Source organism: Sitophilus oryzae, unplaced genomic scaffold (genome assembly GCF_002938485.1).
Source record: "Sitophilus oryzae breed Bouriz unplaced genomic scaffold, Soryzae_2.0 scaffold_1297_pilon_pilon, whole genome shotgun sequence".
In the NCBI taxonomy this organism is placed as follows: Eukaryota; Metazoa; Arthropoda; class Insecta; order Coleoptera; family Curculionidae; genus Sitophilus; species Sitophilus oryzae.
Genome location: NW_022145945.1, coordinates 10439211 through 10450573, shown reverse-complemented (window position 1 = coordinate 10450573; position 11363 = coordinate 10439211). Strand labels below are relative to the sequence as shown.

Here is an 11363-nt window from a genome sequence, read left to right as displayed (position 1 = left end):
ATTGTAGTTACTCCTGAAGAAGTTAATAAAAATTAACGAAATATCGAGTTTAAAAACAAATTAGTTTAAATTGAATCTACAGACCGCTACCCGATATTGTTCCACATTAAATTTAGAAGTACGGTCGAGATTACCACTATCACATATAATAATAATAATAATCTTTATTTCTCAAGTCATACAAAAAATTTTACATTCCTTATGTTAAATAATATAATAGTAACCTAATTAATACAAATATTTACAAACTACCAGACATAATTTGTTTAATAAATGTACACCGTTTCAGTTCTGCAGTGACAGCATTTTTTCAATTCTAGGACAGCATAAATAAAGTAATTAATTAATAATATAAAAAAGCAACGGTGTATATTTTCATTTGTTTTTACGGTTTTTTTAAATTTACATCATTTAAAAAATAAGAAATATATTCATCATGTAGAATATTTATATTTAGAATCAATACAAAATAATCAAATTCCAACTCAAGAAATAAATTGAAAGACCCCAGAAGTCCGAAAACTTGTACGGGGTGTTTATCAAAGTAGCTTTATTTGAAATAGTTAAATGTTTGAATTAAATAAATATATGTGCTTGAATTATAAATAAAAAATATAATACTAGTTAATAAGTCAAATTAAAAACTACATATAAATTCACAAGTCAAAATAATAAAAAAAAACGATTGCATTGCATACAACCAAAGTCACATAACGATTTGAGATATTAGGTAATAAATAATATAATCTTTCAACACAAAATAATTAATATTATACCATATATACATAAAATATAAATAAAAATTTTCTATAGTACAAGTCTTAGAATAATAGAAAAAAAACATAAAAAAATTAAGAAAAAAATACACTTAAGGCTTGTACATTATAGAAATACTCGGCACTGTCATTGATTACACATTAACTAATTTGATAAAGATATGTATACTTAATAATAAATGAGTCTTGTTACTTATCAATTATTTTTGAAGCATATTATGTGTTCAACATACCAAAAAAATATATTATCATTTCATCATACAAATCCAGTTACAAACCAATAAAACTTCTAATACTTATAAAATACCCGACTGAGATCCTGATCTCAAACGTCTTGCTGTTATCTGATCAGGAACTTTTTGAGTAGACTTAGATTTGTTTATAGGTGTGACACTAAGATTGTTTTCGTTGCTGATTTTCTTGGAGAGTGCCTCACTATGCTGTTGGATCCTATTGTTATTGTATTCTTCTCCTAATAATTCTTTCTCTAGTAGTTTTCTTTCACTTATAGGAGCTGGAGTTGAGGGTGCACTGTTGTTAGTTATTATTTCTAGTTCCTCTGAATTTTGTCTCAAGTCCTCAACAGTATACGATCTATTTTCAATGTACAGTTTATTCCCCTTAATGTAGGATTTGTTGATAGGGTTCTCTCTTGCCTTTCCTAAATGTCTTCTTAATATCTTGTTTTCTTCTCTTTGCATCACAGTAAGATCTTGTGAGATTGACACACCAGTGTTTTTTAATTTTCTACACTGCCTAAGAACTTCAACTTTTTTAAATTAGATATAAATTCTACTTTAACTACACTCTTTGATTTATTTAAATTATAATAATTGTTTAGATCCGCGACTTGTAGATCTATATCAAGGAGCTCACCAAGTTTTTGGCAAGTTTCTTCTGGTGTATTTTTTTTCACTGCTTTCCAATCCAAAAACCAATATGTTATTTTTCCTCGTAATACGATCAAGTATCTCTATTCGGTTCTGCAGGCCTGTATTTTCCTTTTCCAAATATTTAATTCTGTTATTTGCCGTTTCGATCTGTAACAATATCCTCGTTTCTAGGGCTTCTATCGTAGATTTAATTTCGATTTTGCTGTGCACAATTTCTTGCTTAATGACTTTCAATGCTTGCTGTATTTCATATGCAGGGTCGCCGAGAGCTATGTCGGGCCCTGATACAAAAAAAAATTACGGGCCCCCCTGAATAGTGGAAAATATTTACGTGTTACCCAAAAAAATATTTTATTTCAAACACATATTATGTTTTTTTAATGTTTATTATTTTAAATTAATAAGAGGTGTTTACAACGTAATAAACTAGGTAGAAAACATAATATACTAATAATCATTAGTAAAAAACAGTTAACAAAATAATCTTTTCATTAATACAATAACAAAACTTGTCATAACTACTACAAACGTCTACTGATACCAACTCATATTTATGCAAATAATTTTAAGGGAACCTTGCGACACTTTTCAATAATTTTGGAAGCAAAATTTTCAATAATTTTGGAAAAATCGCAGTTTCTAGTCAATCTGGACTCCATAGCTAATATACTGAAGAGCACTCAACCATTCCTGATCCATGGTTGATCTTAAAACATTTTTATCCTAGTAAGGTAGATTAGATTAGATTCTTAGAGGTGGCTTTCGGTCTGATCCACTGCGACCTTCTCAGATCTATTGTGGTCCTCTTCTGATCCTTAGATTACATTCTCCAGTCCTATCCTTTTCACAAAGTTTAGCAACTTGGAGACTGAACCTCCATGTAGCTCCTTGGCAATGGCCTATCATTGCCTATTACCGGGAACCGCACATTTGCCAGGCTGTCACACCGACATAAAATGTGTTCTGACGTTTCTGTCCTTGCTTATCAAGTCAACAGTGAATTTTGGCGAATGTTCTACAATGAACCTTTTCGTCTGTCTCTGCCCTGGGGCGCTATTCTGTACAATCGTCGGTATCGGTAAGTTACCGACAACTATAGGTATATACGGCCAATGAGCGTCGTGTTGATGGGTTGTTGTCAGCGGTTACCGATCGGCCCTATGGCAGATATCGCGAGATTTTGTACCGACGACTCTCGGTATCTCTACCGTGAGGTTAACAAGGGCACGGTAGAGATACCGATTTTCGTCGGTACAAATTCAGCGATATATGCCATAGGACCGATCGGTAACTATGACAACAACAATACATTTTTACTATATACAAATACGTATCTAGAGCTGTCGTAACTTACCGATACCGACGATTTTACAGAATAGCGCCCCTGGTGAGTTTCTCCACCATTCTAGAGATTTGTTGGCCACCCATCGCTCCGTGGCCATTCTCATGACCGCCTTTGCAACGCCGCAGAAGGGTTCTGGGCCTATGAATGGCATTGATGAGCCTTGCTTGGCCCTTTCATCTGCCTTTTCGTTACACTTGTGACCCTCGTTCCCTGGCACCCAGGCCAACGTAACAGTGCTACGTTCGCCCAAAGTATTCAGAGCACGCACACAGTCCCCCACTAGTCTAGAATTGACCTCCGTGGAGCTGAGTGCCTTTAGCGCCGCTTGGCTGTCTGTGAAGATCGCCACAGAACGATTTGTTCTTTGTTGCCTTATTATTTCTTCTACACAATAGTGGATTGCCGTTATTTCTGCCTGGAAAATTGTGACATCCTTGGATAGGCTTACGTGGAAGGTCTCCCTTGTTTCGGCCCTACTATCTCAGCTTCTACGCCTTCTGACGTTTTTGAGCATACCAGGTTGCCTCAGCTTGAATGGGTACACCTTTACTCCAGTCTTCCCTTCCTGGTATTATTAAATTTGTTGTTGAAGCTATACCTAGTAGCTGTTGCATCAATTGGCAATCCCAATACTTTGTCTGCTTTTAGCTCTTCGATTAGCTTCTGGTTAGCAGCACTATGCGTTTGGCTTATGTGCTGCTGACCGTGAATTAACCTGTGCATGACAGATCTGGCTTCGCCTTGTATGAAAATATGTAGTGGTGGTAAGTTCAACAAGACTTCCATCGCTTTTTAGGAGTGGTTTTTATGGCCCCAGTTACACCGGGCACGCAAGCCTTTGTGTGGAACTTAACAGCCTTACCGCACCCACTTGCGATGTCTTTGTCCACCACGCGACTGACTAGGTTATCATGGGTCTTACTACCCTTGTGTAGTAAGACCCATGATAACCATAGGATAAGACCATGATAATCCATAGAGTCATTTTAGGTTAAGTCCCCAGTTTTTTTCCACACATCCTTCTGCACTTACCTAAAGAGATGGCAGCCTTCTGTGTTGCCTTCGCTATGTGAGTATTCCATGTAAGCCTTTGATCAAAAAATATCCCAAGATACTTTGTTTCTTTGGCAAATGAAATCTCCGTTTCTCCTAGCACTGGTGGTTTTAGGCCTTTTGGTGCTATCTTTTTTGTAAAATTGACAATTTGTGTTTTCTGAGCATTGACTGTCAGTCTCTCTTGTTTGCACCACTTGTCAACTTTGTTTAGGGCTGTCTGCATTCTTTCTGATATCATACCAGCAAACTTGCCCCTGACCACAATTACGATGTCGTCTGCATATCCTAGGCAATAAAAACCTTGTGTGGACAGTTCGTTGAGGAGGTCATCTACCAAGGTTGCCCAAAGTAGAGGAGATAACACTCCTCCCTGTGGACAACCTCCACCCGCTACTGCTTTGATAGTAGCTTGCCCTAGAGTGGAAATCACTATCCTGTTTTCTAAGGCGGCCCTTATCCATCTACATACCACTGCAGGTGTACCTCTTCTACTCATTGCATTTACTAGTGAGTCGGTAGTAGCATTATTGAATGCTCCCTCAATATCTAAAAAAGCGGCCATTGCTATTTCTTTGTCCTCTATCGACTTTGAAATAAGCCTATTTAAATCATCTAATGCAGCATCCGTGGATTTACCTGGTTGGTATGCATATTGACGATTGCTTAGGGGACTATCCCTTAGCACTTCGTCCCTTAAAAACCTATCCAAGAGCCTCTCTAGCGTTTTCAGTAGGAAGGAGGATAGGCTTATCGGTCTATATGACTTTGGTGTAAAGTCCGATACCTTGCCTACCTTAGGAAGATATATGACCTTAACCTTTTGCCATCTTTCTGGTATGACTCCCCATGCCAGGCTAGCTTTGAGAATCTTACATATGTGAGGTATTAATTCCTCTATTCCCATCTGTAATAGTATGGGATATATACCGTCTGTACCCGGAGATTTATACGGCTGGAATTTATTTATTGCCCATCTAATTCTACTTGGTCTGGTAACTTCTGTGGCAATTTTCCAATCCACAGGCCTTGGCCTGGCCAGCCTTGGGTCTAGGTTGGTTTGCCTAGTAGAGTCCCTCAGAATTAGCGAGGCCGGAAAGTGAACTTTTATTAATTCTTTAAGACTTTCCTCTTTAGTTTCTGTATAAGTGCCATCAGCTTTCTTAATGAAACCTATTTCCTTGATGGTTGCCCCATCTTGTGCCAGAACTTTATGGATACGAGAGCATGCCGGGACATCTGTAATTTCCTCGCATAACTTTCTCCATGAATTCCTTTTGGCTTTTCTAATTTCTTTATTGTATTGCGTGAGCTTATACCGGTAGGTAGCCCAATCTTGGTTGCTTTTGGCCTTGTCTACTTGTCTACTTGGTTAGGTCAATGTCTGCTTGGAAATATATATATATATATATATATATATATATATATATATATATATATATATATATATATATATATATATATATATAAATATGTATATATATATATATATATATATATATATATATATATATATATATATATATATATATATATATATATATATATATATATATATATATATATATATATATATATATATATATATATATATATATATATATATACTTGTGCAAAACGCACCCTAGAATTATTAATGTTATCGATAACGAGTTATAATATATATATATATATATATATATATATATATATATATATATATATATATATATATATATATATATAGTCGATTTTCCAAAATCAAATGTCGATTAGTGTTTACTAAAACTAGTTTTAGTTTAGTTTCTTCAATTTTGTCATAAAACAGTGGCGTATCATTAATTCGCTCATTAATTTATGATTGCGAAACTTACCACCAGGTTCAGCATTGGTCTGATTGTACCAAAGATGCCGAAGAATGGGGTTGGAAGAAAAGAAAAACAGGCATTAGTCCAGTCACAACGTTGAAAGGTCCACCTCCAAAATCCCTATTGGCATTTTTATCCTGTAAATGCAAAACCAACAACTATGGTAAAGCCTGCGGATGCAGAAAAGCAGGATTAAAATGTTCAATGTTTTAATTTTTAATAAATGTAATGTTTTAATTTTAAATTTTAATAAAATTGTATTGTGCATACTGCAATGGGAAATCCTGTGACAACGTCACTGAAGTGTCACTCGACGAATCCGCTGAAGAGGAGTTGGACTTGCCTGTAGATATCCCTCTGGCGGCTGAAGACGAAGAATTGGACGTATTGAGAGGCTACCCTGATGAGTCCAGCACAGCTGACACAATCGACTTTGACATCAATGAGCCAGATCCGTCGGGCTTGTGCAGATAAGTTAAAGTTTTTAATTTATCTAGTGGGTTGGGCCTCCTGGGAGACCATGTTAAAATAAACGCGCCATGTACTTCTCTTGGGTGGTGGAAACAAGTACACATTCTCAATAATTAATTATTCATAAATTAATTAGCGAAAATACGCCACTATTTTATGACAAAATTGAAGAAACTAAACTAAAACTAGTTGTAGTGAACCCTAATCGACATTTGATTTTGGAAAATCGACTGTACATAATATATCATATTTTACGCATAATTGTAAAATTTCCAGGGATTTTGTGCTTAAACGGTTGACTTTAGCGAAAATGTTCATAAAACCTTTTTTATAGGAAATTTTATTCTCTTTAATTTTGCTATCCTCAAATTTTCACGAACAACACGCAGTTTTCGAGATAGTCACAAAATACCGATTTTGGGCGCCATCTTGGCAAGATGGCGGCACCGGCAGCAAGTCTGGAAATGTGCATTTTATGGATTTTAGTTAGGGACCCCAAAACCTATAAAACTGCAAAGTTGCAAAACTTCCGGACTTTTTTTCCAAGCATAAACTCCCAATGACTGAACTATCTATTGAAAAACAAGTTTTCGATTTCCGCTCTGCAAAAACTCCTCCAGAATGATAAGTATTTGGTTTGGTTTGGTTTGGTTTGGTTAGGTACAGTACATCTGCTGGATCTGTGTCTATGAAAGGAATGCGGACAAAAAACATTTAAATAAACAGCAATATATTTTATACGTCGATTTGACGAGTGCGTCACCGCAAATCGCTCCGCCCACTCATTTTATTGGCTACTTGCAAATTTGTTGAATTTTTATTGATGGGACGCGTCGTCTAATTTTTTACGAGAGAATATCGTTTCCCCTCTCACGGATACCCCGTAGCCACAGAACGGACAGACGTACTGTACATAAAATTTTACATTTAAGAAAAAATGTTTCACCAGTGTTGTTCCGATTTTAAATACGAAAGGTGGCAACCCTGTTTATCGCTTTCTTTATCGGCACAATTCCCGTTACGCCTGGTTGCCAATTTCGCTTCAATTTCGCATTCGCTACTGAGTCGAAACTAAAAATTATACAATTTTTCAGGGTTGGCATGATTTAAATCAAATGATTTTTTTAATTTTAATCATTGATTTAAATAAAAAAAATAATTTTATTAAAACTTTATTATAAATCAAAAAATAGCTGTCAAAGTTATAAAAATGTGTCCTAGAAAACTATAAAAAATATTTCTATAAAAGATATAACAGATAATAAATCAAATAGTAATTGTAAATGTTATAAAACTATATAAAAATATATATTCATCAATTTAAATGTTGGACCAATTTTTGAAGTAATTTCGTGTGAATTCATTAGACCGCTAAACGCAGGGATTTATTTTAAAATTTATGTATAAGTGACAAAAATTCGCTGTTCGAATACATATCATTCGCAGTCTAGTGCAGAACTAGGTTCTTCTGATATAGAGACTATATCTTCATTCTCGAGAATCTACATATATAAAATGCTAATGTTTATCTGTGTCGTCTCTACTGAAGTAACGACTTGCTCTAGAAAGTTGCTTTTTTTACTAAAAGATAGCTAATTTGCTCTTCTAAAAACTGTCGTCGCCGGATTTTTTGTTTTTCATTTAAATAAAAGTATTTTTTTTTCTGATGTCGTGGCGGATGCGCCAGGCTTCAACTAGTCTATAATAATCGTCAGGAAATATGTTTTTTGTTTTTTTTTTGAATTGGTTGTATTTTTCCAAATTCTTACCGACAGTTTGATCTGGAGTAAGTATTTGACACTTTGACATTAGATAATACTAATTTCATTCTCAACTTAAGAGTATTTCCGAACAATAATGTATTGTTTTATTAGTAAGTAAGAGTTTTATTAGTGAGTAAAAATTATACATTTTTTGATGATGAATTGACCTTTGAAGGACCATCGTAAAGCTATTCTGACGTTATAAGGAAGCACAAAAAGTACATTTTTACTCCTAATATAACATACATACAATTTTTTTAAAACATTACAAATCATTTTTAATCAATTTCAAACATTGTAAATAATATAAACAGCAATCGAGCAACAATTTGTACGCTCTTTTTACTTTTTTTTTGTTTAATAATATATTTTTGTACTTTTGTGCTTAGGCGTAACAGTGCTTTACTTTTATACCTAGGCGTTAAAATGACAAACCTTAATACTTTTGAGACGTTTGAAAAAAAATCCTTTTGATCTGAAGCGAGCGACTTTTTTGCGAAATATATTGGTGACCGATGTGGAAAAATGACAAAACGCACCCTAGAATTATTAATGTTATCGATAACGAGTTATAAAGATTTAGCCATTTAGGATAGGACTTTAACTGGAAATAAGTCCTAGTCATTAGGAAAAAAAAAAAAAAAAAAAATCTGATTTTTTTAAAAAATCATGATTTTTTCCAACCCTGCAATTTTTACAGATCAAATCAGAAAAGTATTTTTTATTTTTGGTTTTGTCTGAGTACCAATAATGTTCAATTATTTGTTGTGTCGGCTAGTTCGGTCTGGGGGGGCTAATTCAGGAATAGGGGGGGCTTAGCACCCCCAAGCCGCCTCCTAACATCGCCCATGATTATTCTTATTATACGAGGGAAGTGTTGAAGACTCTTCTCAGTATTTTCGATGTTTTGAATAATATTTATAGCTGCCAAGTCGTAAATTATCAATTAGTTATTGAGGAATTTATAGAAGAAGTAGTAATTTTCACTAAAGAGCAAGATAACGCACAAAATCACAATTTTTTCGATTTTCACTGACAATTCGACAAACAAAACGATCCTTTAAGGCAACCGTTTTCAAAGCGCTCAGCGCAATCAGTAAAGATGCTAAGCGCGTCAGACGAGAATACCGAAATCGTTAATTAAGTGCGCGCTCAGCGAAAATTAACGTCATATACGCTGAGCGTCTAAAAGCGCTTAGCGTTTTCAAAGTTACAGAATACGGGCCCGGCTCTTCAATTTCTATATCCTCTAAACTTAAAAATCTCAATAACACACTAAAAATGTCAACAATATTTTTAGCTGCTTCAAATCTGGCCGAAATATTTTAAATCAAAGCATCTAAAATTGAATAAAACACTTTTATTTTAAAATATTCTTCCTTATCAAGCCCTTCTAATGAATCAGTTGATACTGTTTCATCAAAAAAAGCCTTTCTTTTGCGTTTTCTTTTCTCGGATGTAGTTAGCTCGGTTGATATGCCTAAATTATTGGCTACTAGTTTACATTCATTTAAAATATTTGCCCAACTATTTCTTATAAGATTAAGATCTTCTAGCAATGAACTTACTATAGATTTTTAGTCTCAATGTCCAAAGTAGCTGACATTGCCTAGAGAATAACATTTCTATAATTAATAGCGGTAAGTACTTTTAGTCACGTTGAAGCCATTTGAAGACGAGTCCAAATAAGTTAAAATTCCATTTAATTCAACCCGTACTTCTGCTGATAAATTTAGCTCCAATAGCTCTGCAATTGCATCCTTTATTGCAGGTAGTTTTTCGCTTACTGGTTTTCCACTTTCTACCCTAGGTAGTCGTTGAAAGGGAATGAAGAGAGACGTCAATTTTATTTTTTAAAATCTCCCACCTTGAAAGGCACTAAATACATTAAAGAGCTTCTGAATTATTCCAAAAAAAGTTACAGCCTGAAAACAAAATTCTGCTGCATGGACACCACATAAGTTTAGGCTATGACAAGCGCAAGGAAACCATAAGGCAAGGGGATTCATGGCCAGAATTCTTGCTTGTACACCCTTATATTGCCCGCTCATGTTGCTGCCATTACAACAACGAGACAACAAATGAACAAATAAACGATTACGGCCGCACGGAAAATTCCTAAAAATACAGACGTTGTTGTTCTAAGAGCAGGCGTTATTATTATATATTCTATACAGGCGTTATTGTTCTAAGAGCGTTGTTGCCGACGCGACACGACATTATGCCTTTGTTCAATCACAATATTTAAAATTGTGAATAATCGTTGAATTAATACTCAAATAAAAATAATAAAAATTAATACCCAAATAAAAATATATGATTATAATAATTTGTAATTTATAAAATAAAAAGATGCCCAGGCCCGGCCCCCCCTTGTGTCTCGGGCCCCGATAATTTGTATCGCCTTCAACGCCCTCTCGTCGGCCCTGTTCATATGCCATTATAAAATCAATGTATATATGTAATATATGATACTCTGTATAATTTATACTTTTCGTAAATAGATTTTTAAAAATCGATCACTGCGTTTGATCTACTTGCTAGACTGATGACTCAACACACATCTACACTGTACGACGCTAATTAATAGACTTAATGACCAATTGACAGATAGAAAGGCAAAATAAAAAGCGGCATACAATGTTGCCGGTTTTTACGTGTGTATACAGGGTAAAGAATAAAAATACTACTGAAATAAAGATAATATATCTAAGCTTAATACAAGGTGGTCCGAACTGCATTCCTGAAACTTCGGCAGCATATTCTGCAGATAAAACTAAGTAAAAAAGTTTGTAAAAATGTATTTCCTAAAATGCTTAGTTTCGGAGATACAGGGTGTAGAAGTTTCATTTTTTCGATTTTTTCCAAATCATTTCTGCAGTAACGTCAATATTTGGATGAAAATTAGTGTCTGGGAGTTTTTTGACACGAGAAATTTGATTTTGATGTCAATATGACTCCTACTTGTAGAGGGCGCCACCTCCATTTTTTTAACTGGTTTGAAGTAATAACTTTTTGTCCGTACCTGTATAAAACTATTAAGTAAAAAAATATACATTTACGACGTTTTTTGCATAAAAAAGATCTCTTGGTAAAAATCGCTACGAATATTGGTTCTCGAGATATTTGGAATCAAAATGATTAATACCTGTCATCATTGACATAAATTAAACATGTTGACTAAATAGTTCTTAGACTGAAATCATAAAATTGAA

The 11363-nt window shown here is 34.4% G+C and overlaps 1 protein-coding gene across 1 annotated transcript in view; it reads left to right on the top strand.

Annotated features, from left to right (window-relative positions):
* The window catches only part of LOC115874752 (autophagy-related protein 2 homolog A), a 97850-nt gene that overhangs the window by 85218 nt on the left and 1269 nt on the right, over positions 1 to 11363 (top strand). The gene's annotated exons all lie outside the window — the stretch shown is intronic.